At 36.6% G+C, this 9,243-nt stretch overlaps 2 long non-coding RNA genes across 2 annotated transcripts; both read left to right on the top strand.

Moving 5' to 3' along the window:
• Positions 1-400: 400 nt before the first annotated feature.
• LOC123887174 lies at positions 401-3,117 on the top strand. Its single transcript, XR_006801393.1, has 2 exons — positions 401-922; positions 2,854-3,117. It is a non-coding gene; the product is annotated as an uncharacterized LOC123887174 (long non-coding RNA).
• A 3,149-nt stretch (positions 3,118-6,266) lies between these two features.
• Positions 6,267-9,009, top strand: LOC123887481. The gene is made up of 2 exons (XR_006801517.1): positions 6,267-6,814; positions 8,746-9,009. It is a non-coding gene; the product is annotated as an uncharacterized LOC123887481 (long non-coding RNA).
• The last annotated feature ends 234 nt before the right edge of the window (positions 9,010-9,243 follow it).

The raw sequence follows: 9,243 nt of genomic DNA, 5'->3' as shown, positions 1-9,243 counted from the left end.
ATTCAAGAATGAAGCATCTTGCAATTGACTATCATTTTGTGCGTGATCTTGTTCAAGCCAACAAACTACAGGTCCTTCATATTCCAACTGGCTCTTAGCTAGCAGACCTCTTAACAAAGCCATTGTCAAGCTCCCGACATTCATTATTGACGTCCAAGATTGGCGTCGTTGATCCCTCCACCATCTTGCGGGGGCGTGTAGAAGATTGAATTATCTATAAGTCAAGCATAGTTCATACTTATCAATTAGTTTGCATTTATCTTGTTTATACTGATATGCACAGAATCATAGGATAATCTGTTTCTACTTCCTATAGTTTAGCTTATTTTGGTTCCTACCTTTTAGCTTAATCATGTGTATATATGTACAATGTAACGACCCGAAATTTATTATTCGTTATTTAATTATTTTATTACGCGAGGGCGTAATTCATAATTATTTTATTAAGCGGCGAATAATTAATTGGCGCGAATATAAGTTAATACGCGAGTTAGGAGCGTTACGTGAGCGAAACCATGTTAAGTGGGCTTGAAGCCCAATGGGCCAAGGCAAGGGAAAGGGGGGCGGTTTATGATGCAAGTGGGAGGAGAAGATATTTTCTTATACTTGGTTGGTAAGAAAAGTCAATAAAGGTGGAAAGGAGATAAGAACAAGAGAAAAATCACAAAGTTCATTCATCCTTCTTCTTCTTCTCTCTTCTTTGGCCGTGGCATTTCTTCATCATTTCCCTTCCATCACAAATTTTCATTTCTTCACCAAATTGATCCATTAGAAGCTTGTTGGAATCATGGGAGTTCAAGGATCATCATCCCTAAGCTAGGGCAAGCAAGAGAGCAAAGCAAGAGGGTGCTAGGGCTTGAGAAAGAGAGGAGCTCATGAGAGCTAGAACATGAGGAGCTTGAGGATTCATCAAATTTCTAAGGTAAGAGAGTTAGTTTCCATGATTCATGAGTGGTTCAAGAGAGGGGAGGTTGTCTAGGCCTCCATTCCCAAACTCTCTCACTCATTTTCTTTGGGGTTTTGGGTGATTTTCTTCATGAATCATTGAAAGGAAAAGATCATGAGATGTTATTTATTCATGACATGATTGTATGAGGGAATATGTAGATGTTTGTTAAGGAAAAAGTTTGTGTTCTTGATGAATTTTGATATGTTCACAAGCTTGTATAAATGGAATCATAACTATGTGTATAAGTGTTTTTGATGGTTAAAATACTTGTGTTTAAGTGCTTATGAATATGCTTGGTTGATTGTGTTGATGTGTGGTTATTTTGGTGTGCTTTGCCTAAGCCCTAGATTGGCCTTAGCCAAGCTCAATGATTTGCAAAGTGTTGATGAGTTTTGCAAAATGTTCATGAATTTCTTTGAATAATAAGCAATGAATGATGTATTGATGTTTAAATGGACTTTTGTAAGTGCTTTGAGTATGTATATATGTGTGATGGAGTTTAGAATATGAAAAATGGTCTATGTGAGAGTCTTGAGAGTTTAGAGTTTGAAATGAGAAATATAGAAAATTGTTATCTATGAGGTCTGAACCTTTGCGTGCATTTTTGACCTCTTTTCGTTGTGAACTGGTTTTAGTGGCCAACATAAAAGTTGTAGCCCTGTTTGTTAGCTTTCCAACGAGTATATGTGCGTCTCCATTGGACTTTCGTAGCCCAAGTTATGATCGTTGCAATGAGAGGCTGTCCTGCAGAAATCCTGCACAATTTGTCTGTGGCGCACCGTTTTAGAGGAGTGGCGCCCAGGCGCCCAGAGAAGTCTAGAAATGCCATTTTGACTCTGTTTTGTGACGAAGGCCGGCGCCCCAGCGCAGGCACTGTTCACAGGATTGAAAATGTTGACTTTTGGTTGACTTTTGAGGGTTTTCGACCCCGGAACCTATTTTACTCAGTTTTTCGTGTAGACTCCGATTCCGGTGTTTGTTTTATGAGTTGAGGCATGCTTAATGTAGTTGTTATATATTAATTGCATGAGGGTTGTGTTGATGTTTATGTGATGATAGCTTGTTGATGAATGATGATGTTTATTTAAATGTCAAAGAAGTATATTAAGGTGTTAATCAACTTAATAAAGAAGGATATTAGAATTATGTTATTCTAATAAAGAAGTATATCGAATTATGTTATTTGATAAAGACGGATATTAAGGTATTGATTATCTTAATAAAGACGGACGTTGGATAGTGTTCCACGTTATTGTTGATGGGCTATATGCCATAATTGTTGGTGGATATATTCATGAGTTTTGAGTGCATGCATCATGAATATTTAGGGATATTGGCTTGTCCAATAAAGAAGGATATCGAACTATATTTGTTTGATAAAGAAGGATATCGGAGGTGAAATACCCTGATAAAGACGATGGTACCACATGCATTAGAGGTGTCTAGAGGACATAACATGAATGTGAAGCATTAGATTGCATTAGGGATTTTGTGTGCATTTTATGATAAATGATGTTTGACACATACTTGGTAAATGTTGATTGTTAATCCGTATGTGAGGAGCAGAGTCCGTCATGACTATAAAATGAACAACGCAGGGTCCGTCATGACCATAATCTGAACAATGTATTTGTTGATGTTTTGGTATTGTCCGAGACGACGTGAAACTATATGTTTGGTGTATTTTGTGGATGATTGATTATGTGATAATTGTTGACGTACAAGTGATGTTTGAATTATAATTTGTCTGGTAAATTATAATGGAATATTTGTTGATGAATGTGCGTGTGAGTTAGTAGTATGCATGATAGTGGTGTAAAGCGTAGGTGCATTCTTATGCTTGTTTTATTGATCATGTAAACTAACTCTCTGCTTTGTGTTAATTGGAACCTTTGGGGGTTCAGATATCCAGATTGACAGGTTATATGTTAGCTTGTCCGAGTAGCGTGGTGAAGCTCCGCTCTGATTGTGACACGGGGAGAAAAGGGGTTTTGTATATATATATATAAATTCCTTTAGAAAATTACTCTGTAATTGCTTATGTTTTCATATAAGAATTATTCTTTGTGAAAAGTATTGGTTTTGTATAACTTATAACGCATCGTGTTGATGCGGAGGATTTTGTATTTTGTGATATTCAAACCAGCGCTTTATAATCAGATTTTCAATTTTTCCGCTACGTATTTTCGAAAAAGATTTTATAAAGGCAGAGTTAATTAAATAACGGGTTTGGGTGTTACAAAGTGGTATCAGAGCGGGTCGTCTTCGGACTGTGAGGTTATGTGTCAATCAGAGCCGTTCTGTGCAGTCAGATCGAGTGAGCGTGTGTGCCAGTTGTGTCTGTCTTTTCTTGTTGTGTGTACTTGATGCGATTGATACTTATCATTGTTATAAGTTATCAAGTCAAGTAGTGGTTGTGTATTTTTATGCTTAAAGTTTTAAAAATTTGTGTGGTTTGAACTTTTGGTTTGTAGATGCTTATTGCTAATTGTTGATGATCCGGCATGATGTAAAACTGCATGTGATGAAGATTTTGTTGAAAATATAAGATTATTTTCTTTTGAGTAAGTGAAAATGAATTTTTCACTAGAGTGAGAAAGGAGTAGGATGTAAGTAGATCCTAGTGTGTGTTGTTATATGTTTGTTTATAACATGTGGTAGATTGATTACTAGTACTTAGTGTGGTTCTTTAATTGAACTATGTGAATGTATTCTCATGATGAGAACTTATTTGAGAACATGCTATGTTTTATACATGTTTGAGTAGATGTTGTAAGTATGCGAGCAAATGAAATGTAATGCATGTACTTGACTCGATGTCTTGTGTACATGGATGTTTTGTTGTCTTACATATATTTTAGTTATAAATATATGTATTGACATGTTGTTGTGTTTGCGTATGCTAGTTGGTATGAAGGTTGTTACACTAGTATATGTGGGGAATAGAATACTTATGTATTTGCGTAGTGGCGTATATGTCAAGAGGACTGTACAGGATATTTGTGTAGATGTCTAGGTTTAATGCCTTACGTTTACCCTTGTATGCGACACACATGTGAATGTTGTCGGTACTAGATTCTTTTTGGGAGAATATATTTAGAATCGATAGAATGACTAGGAGTTTATACCGGAAGTTCTAGTGGAAGAGTATAGATGGGTTTGAGATAAGTGGGGGAGAAAGTTGTGTCTCTCCGAGATGGTTCGAATGTGAAGAAGTTAGGATGGATGGAGATGCTCTTGAAGTAGATTGTTCAAGATTGATTAGTGTTGTTCGAAGTGGAAGGAACTTGGACAGCAAGTTGTGAGGATTGCTAGATGAGAAGTTGTTGGACTAAGTGTTCGTCATGGGATCAACACTGAGATTGATTAAGAAAGATGAAGACCGTTTGGAAACGATTGGAGATCGTGTAGTGTACAAAAGGGTATGGACTAGAGGCGGATGAGAACTACAAGAATTTCTCAGAAGCAATACCATGGAATGGAAGGAGTAGGACGTTGTCGTTCAGACAAGTTGAGTAAGGACGAGTAGACGTCAATTTGATAAGGGATTGAAAGTAAAGTTCTTATTTGGAGAGTATTTTGGAGGAAATATCAGATGATCATTCCGGAAGATTCAGAATGAGACGAACTAAAGTTGTTTAGCCGTAAAGAGAATGTGACCATTGTGGAATGGTGGAACGGACAGAGATGTTAAATGGAAACCGTTGTTGGAAAACGGAGAAGACGTTGTGCGTTAAGAATGGGCGAACCTAGTGATGATTAGGTGATGGTTATAAGAATGGTGGGAATACCTATAGAGTTGTATCGGTGTGAGCTAAACTTGTTAATTATTTAGCAAGTGAACCTTTAAGGAAAGTAAACATTTTGAATAGTTCGAAGAGACTAGTCAAGATTGGAATAAAGATTTTGTGTGGATGAACTTTAGGATGTTATGACTTTAAGATAGTCACGAAATGCGAATAAGAACTGATCGAATGGAGAAAAGTATGTTTGTCACAGTGAAGAACGATAAGGAACGTGACTAGTTGGATTGTGTGCGACAAATAAGGACGTTGTTGGAATCAACAAGATATGAACTGTGGTTGTTTGGAAATCAACTTTTGGATAGTCACCGAGATTGAATATGGAATTACTAGGTGATCGAGAAGAGCCTAGGAAGGATTTATAGCGGTTGAGTGTGTTAGAATCGAGTAGTCATTTCTTGGAAAGATTTGAGAAGCTTAGAATATGGATGTTAAACTTAGAGAACCATTAGTGTTGTATAACCAAGAAAAAGAAGTGAGTTCTCATAGTAGATGAGAATGGAATTAAGAGATACCATAGTAGAGAATGGTATGAGTAGTAGAGTTATTTCAAGATGGAAGTGGGGTGACAATTTGATGGATTTTGTAAGAGCTTGTCGAGAAAGAAATAATTTCATTTGGATAATGATCGGACGATTAGTGTCGGAGTTGGATGAAACCTTAGGAGGTTGAGATGGAACTGGGAGCGAAGTATCATTTTTGGATGTTTGGAAATAAGAAAGTATCAGAGAGAGTGTTTTGTAACATTCGGAAGTAAGAATGAGATCGACGACGACTTATTGGAAAAGTCGGTGGAGATTTGAGATGATGGACACATCGTATCCGTTGGAATAGTAAAGTTATACCATGTGGTAAAGGAGTAAAGGATTTCGAATAATTTCATCATGGACGGTGAAACAACAGTGAGTCTATGGGTGACTTAAAATAATATTTTGATAAGGGTATCGCGGCGGAAAAGCGACATTGGAAATGTTATGTTACGTAATCTAAGAATTTAACGGTTAGAGGTGGTGAATTTGATAAGTGTCAAGAAAAAATTTGAGGAGTTGATCAACAAAGGAATGTTGAGGTTGTGTTGTCGACTAAATGATTGGAATAAGATTCGACGCAATTAAGTGATTGAAGAAAAGTTGAGGACTTATGGAACTTGAAAAGTTGTAAGGTATTCAACGAAAACGTCTTTTCAAGGTGTATTAGACTGATTAGAGTTTGTTTTGAGTGGTGCAGTGAGTGCCGTAAGATATTAAGTGGACGTTTTGGTGGTTTGATAAGAATGGTTTATACCGACATCATGATTGTTGACTATCTATCGACAAATCGAGGGATTAGCTGTCCTTGATCTATTGTTGGTAGTAGACGAGATTGTGTTGGTTGGGATGGACTAATTTTGTCAAACTTATTAATACGTGGAGTTTGAAGTTTTTTGTTGGAAATCGGATAAAAGAGTTATCCGGAGTTGTTTTAAGTCGGGTAATTTTCGAGGGCGAAAATCTTTTAAGTGGGGGAGAGTTGTAACGACCCGAAATTTATTATTCGTTATTTAATTATTTTATTACGCGAGGGCATAATTCATAATTATTTTATTAAGCGGCGAATAATTAATTGGCGCGAATATAAGTTAATACGCGAGTTAGGAGCGTTACGTGAGCGAAACCATGTTAAGTGGGCTTGAAGCCCAATGGGCCAAGGCAAGGGAAAGGGGGGCGGTTTATGATGCAAGTGGGAGGAGAAGATATTTTCTTATACTTGGTTGGTAAGAAAAGTCAATAAAGGTGGAAAGGAGATAAGAACAAGAGAAAAATCACAAAGTTCATTCATCCTTCTTCTTCTTCTCTCTTCTTTGGCCGTGGCATTTCTTCATCATTTCCCTTCCATCACAAATTTTCATTTCTTCACCAAATTGATCCATTAGAAGCTTGTTGGAATCATGGGAGTTCAAGGATCATCATCCCTAAGCTAGGGCAAGCAAGAGAGCAAAGCAAGAGGGTGCTAGGGCTTGAGAAAGAGAGGAGCTCATGAGAGCTAGAACATGAGGAGCTTGAGGATTCATCAAATTTCTAAGGTAAGAGAGTTAGTTTCCATGATTCATGAGTGGTTCAAGAGAGGGGAGGTTGTCTAGGCCTCCATTCCCAAACTCTCTCACTCATTTTCTTTGGGGTTTTGGGTGATTTTCTTCATGAATCATTGAAAGGAAAAGATCATGAGATGTTATTTATTCATGACATGATTGTATGAGGGAATATGTAGATGTTTGTTAAGGAAAAAGTTTGTGTTCTTGATGAATTTTGATATGTTCACAAGCTTGTATAAATGGAATCATAACTATGTGTATAAGTGTTTTTGATGGTTAAAATACTTGTGTTTAAGTGCTTATGAATATGCTTGGTTGATTGTGTTGATGTGTGGTTATTTTGGTGTGCTTTGCCTAAGCCCTAGATTGGCCTTAGCCAAGCTCAATGATTTGCAAAGTGTTGATGAGTTTTGCAAAATGTTCATGAATTTCTTTGAATAATAAGCAATGAATGATGTATTGATGTTTAAATGGACTTTTGTAAGTGCTTTGAGTATGTATATATGTGTGATGGAGTTTAGAATATGAAAAATGGTCTATGTGAGAGTCTTGAGAGTTTAGAGTTTGAAATGAGAAATATAGAAAATTGTTATCTATGAGGTCTGAACCTTTGCGTGCATTTTTGACCTCTTTTCGTTGTGAACTGGTTTTAGTGGCCAACATAAAAGTTGTAGCCCTGTTTGTTAGCTTTCCAACGAGTATATGTGCGTCTCCATTGGACTTTCGTAGCCCAAGTTATGATCGTTGCAATGAGAGGCTGTCCTGCAGAAATCCTGCACAATTTGTCTGTGGCGCACCGTTTTAGAGGAGTGGCGCCCAGGCGCCCAGAGAAGTCTAGAAATGCCATTTTGACTCTGTTTTGTGACGAAGGCCGGCGCCCCAGCGCAGGCACTGTTCACAGGATTGAAAATGTTGACTTTTGGTTGACTTTTGAGGGTTTTCGACCCCGGAACCTATTTTACTCAGTTTTTCGTGTAGACTCCGATTCCGGTGTTTGTTTTATGAGTTGAGGCATGCTTAATGTAGTTGTTATATATTAATTGCATGAGGGTTGTGTTGATGTTTATGTGATGATAGCTTGTTGATGAATGATGATGTTTATTTAAATGTCAAAGAAGTATATTAAGGTGTTAATCAACTTAATAAAGAAGGATATTAGAATTATGTTATTCTAATAAAGAAGTATATCGAATTATGTTATTTGATAAAGACGGATATTAAGGTATTGATTATCTTAATAAAGACGGACGTTGGATAGTGTTCCACGTTATTGTTGATGGGCTATATGCCATAATTGTTGGTGGATATATTCATGAGTTTTGAGTGCATGCATCATGAATATTTAGGGATATTGGCTTGTCCAATAAAGAAGGATATCGAACTATATTTGTTTGATAAAGAAGGATATCGGAGGTGAAATACCCTGATAAAGACGATGGTACCACATGCATTAGAGGTGTCTAGAGGACATAACATGAATGTGAAGCATTAGATTGCATTAGGGATTTTGTGTGCATTTTATGATAAATGATGTTTGACACATACTTGGTAAATGTTGATTGTTAATCCGTATGTGAGGAGCAGAGTCCGTCATGACTATAAAATGAACAACGCAGGGTCCGTCATGACCATAATCTGAACAATGTATTTGTTGATGTTTTGGTATTGTCCGAGACGACGTGAAACTATATGTTTGGTGTATTTTGTGGATGATTGATTATGTGATAATTGTTGACGTACAAGTGATGTTTGAATTATAATTTGTCTGGTAAATTATAATGGAATATTTGTTGATGAATGTGCGTGTGAGTTAGTAGTATGCATGATAGTGGTGTAAAGCGTAGGTGCATTCTTATGCTTGTTTTATTGATCATGTAAACTAACTCTCTGCTTTGTGTTAATTGGAACCTTTGGGGGTTCAGATATCCAGATTGACAGGTTATATGTTAGCTTGTCCGAGTAGCGTGGTGAAGCTCCGCTCTGATTGTGACACGGGGAGAAAAGGGGTTTTGTATATATATATATAAATTCCTTTAGAAAATTACTCTGTAATTGCTTATGTTTTCATATAAGAATTATTCTTTGTGAAAAGTATTGGTTTTGTATAACTTATAACGCATCGTGTTGATGCGGAGGATTTTGTATTTTGTGATATTCAAACCAGCGCTTTATAATCAGATTTTCAATTTTTCCGCTACGTATTTTCGAAAAAGATTTTATAAAGGCAGAGTTAATTAAATAACGGGTTTGGGTGTTACATACAACTTGTAATCGACACAACTCAATGAAAAATCCATTTCAATTCAAACCTCTTTATGTAGAAAGAGAAAGAGATATTGGTAATAGTTACACTGATGCAATAAACTTTTTTATTTTGTGGGTCTCAATGACAATGAGCATACAGAAGTACTAATATTCAT

This window comes from Trifolium pratense, linkage group LG5, assembly GCF_020283565.1.
Source record: "Trifolium pratense cultivar HEN17-A07 linkage group LG5, ARS_RC_1.1, whole genome shotgun sequence".
NCBI lineage: Eukaryota > Viridiplantae > Streptophyta > Magnoliopsida > Fabales > Fabaceae > Trifolium > Trifolium pratense.
Note: the sequence above shows the minus strand (reverse complement) of the source record. Positions and strands in the feature narration are given on the sequence as shown.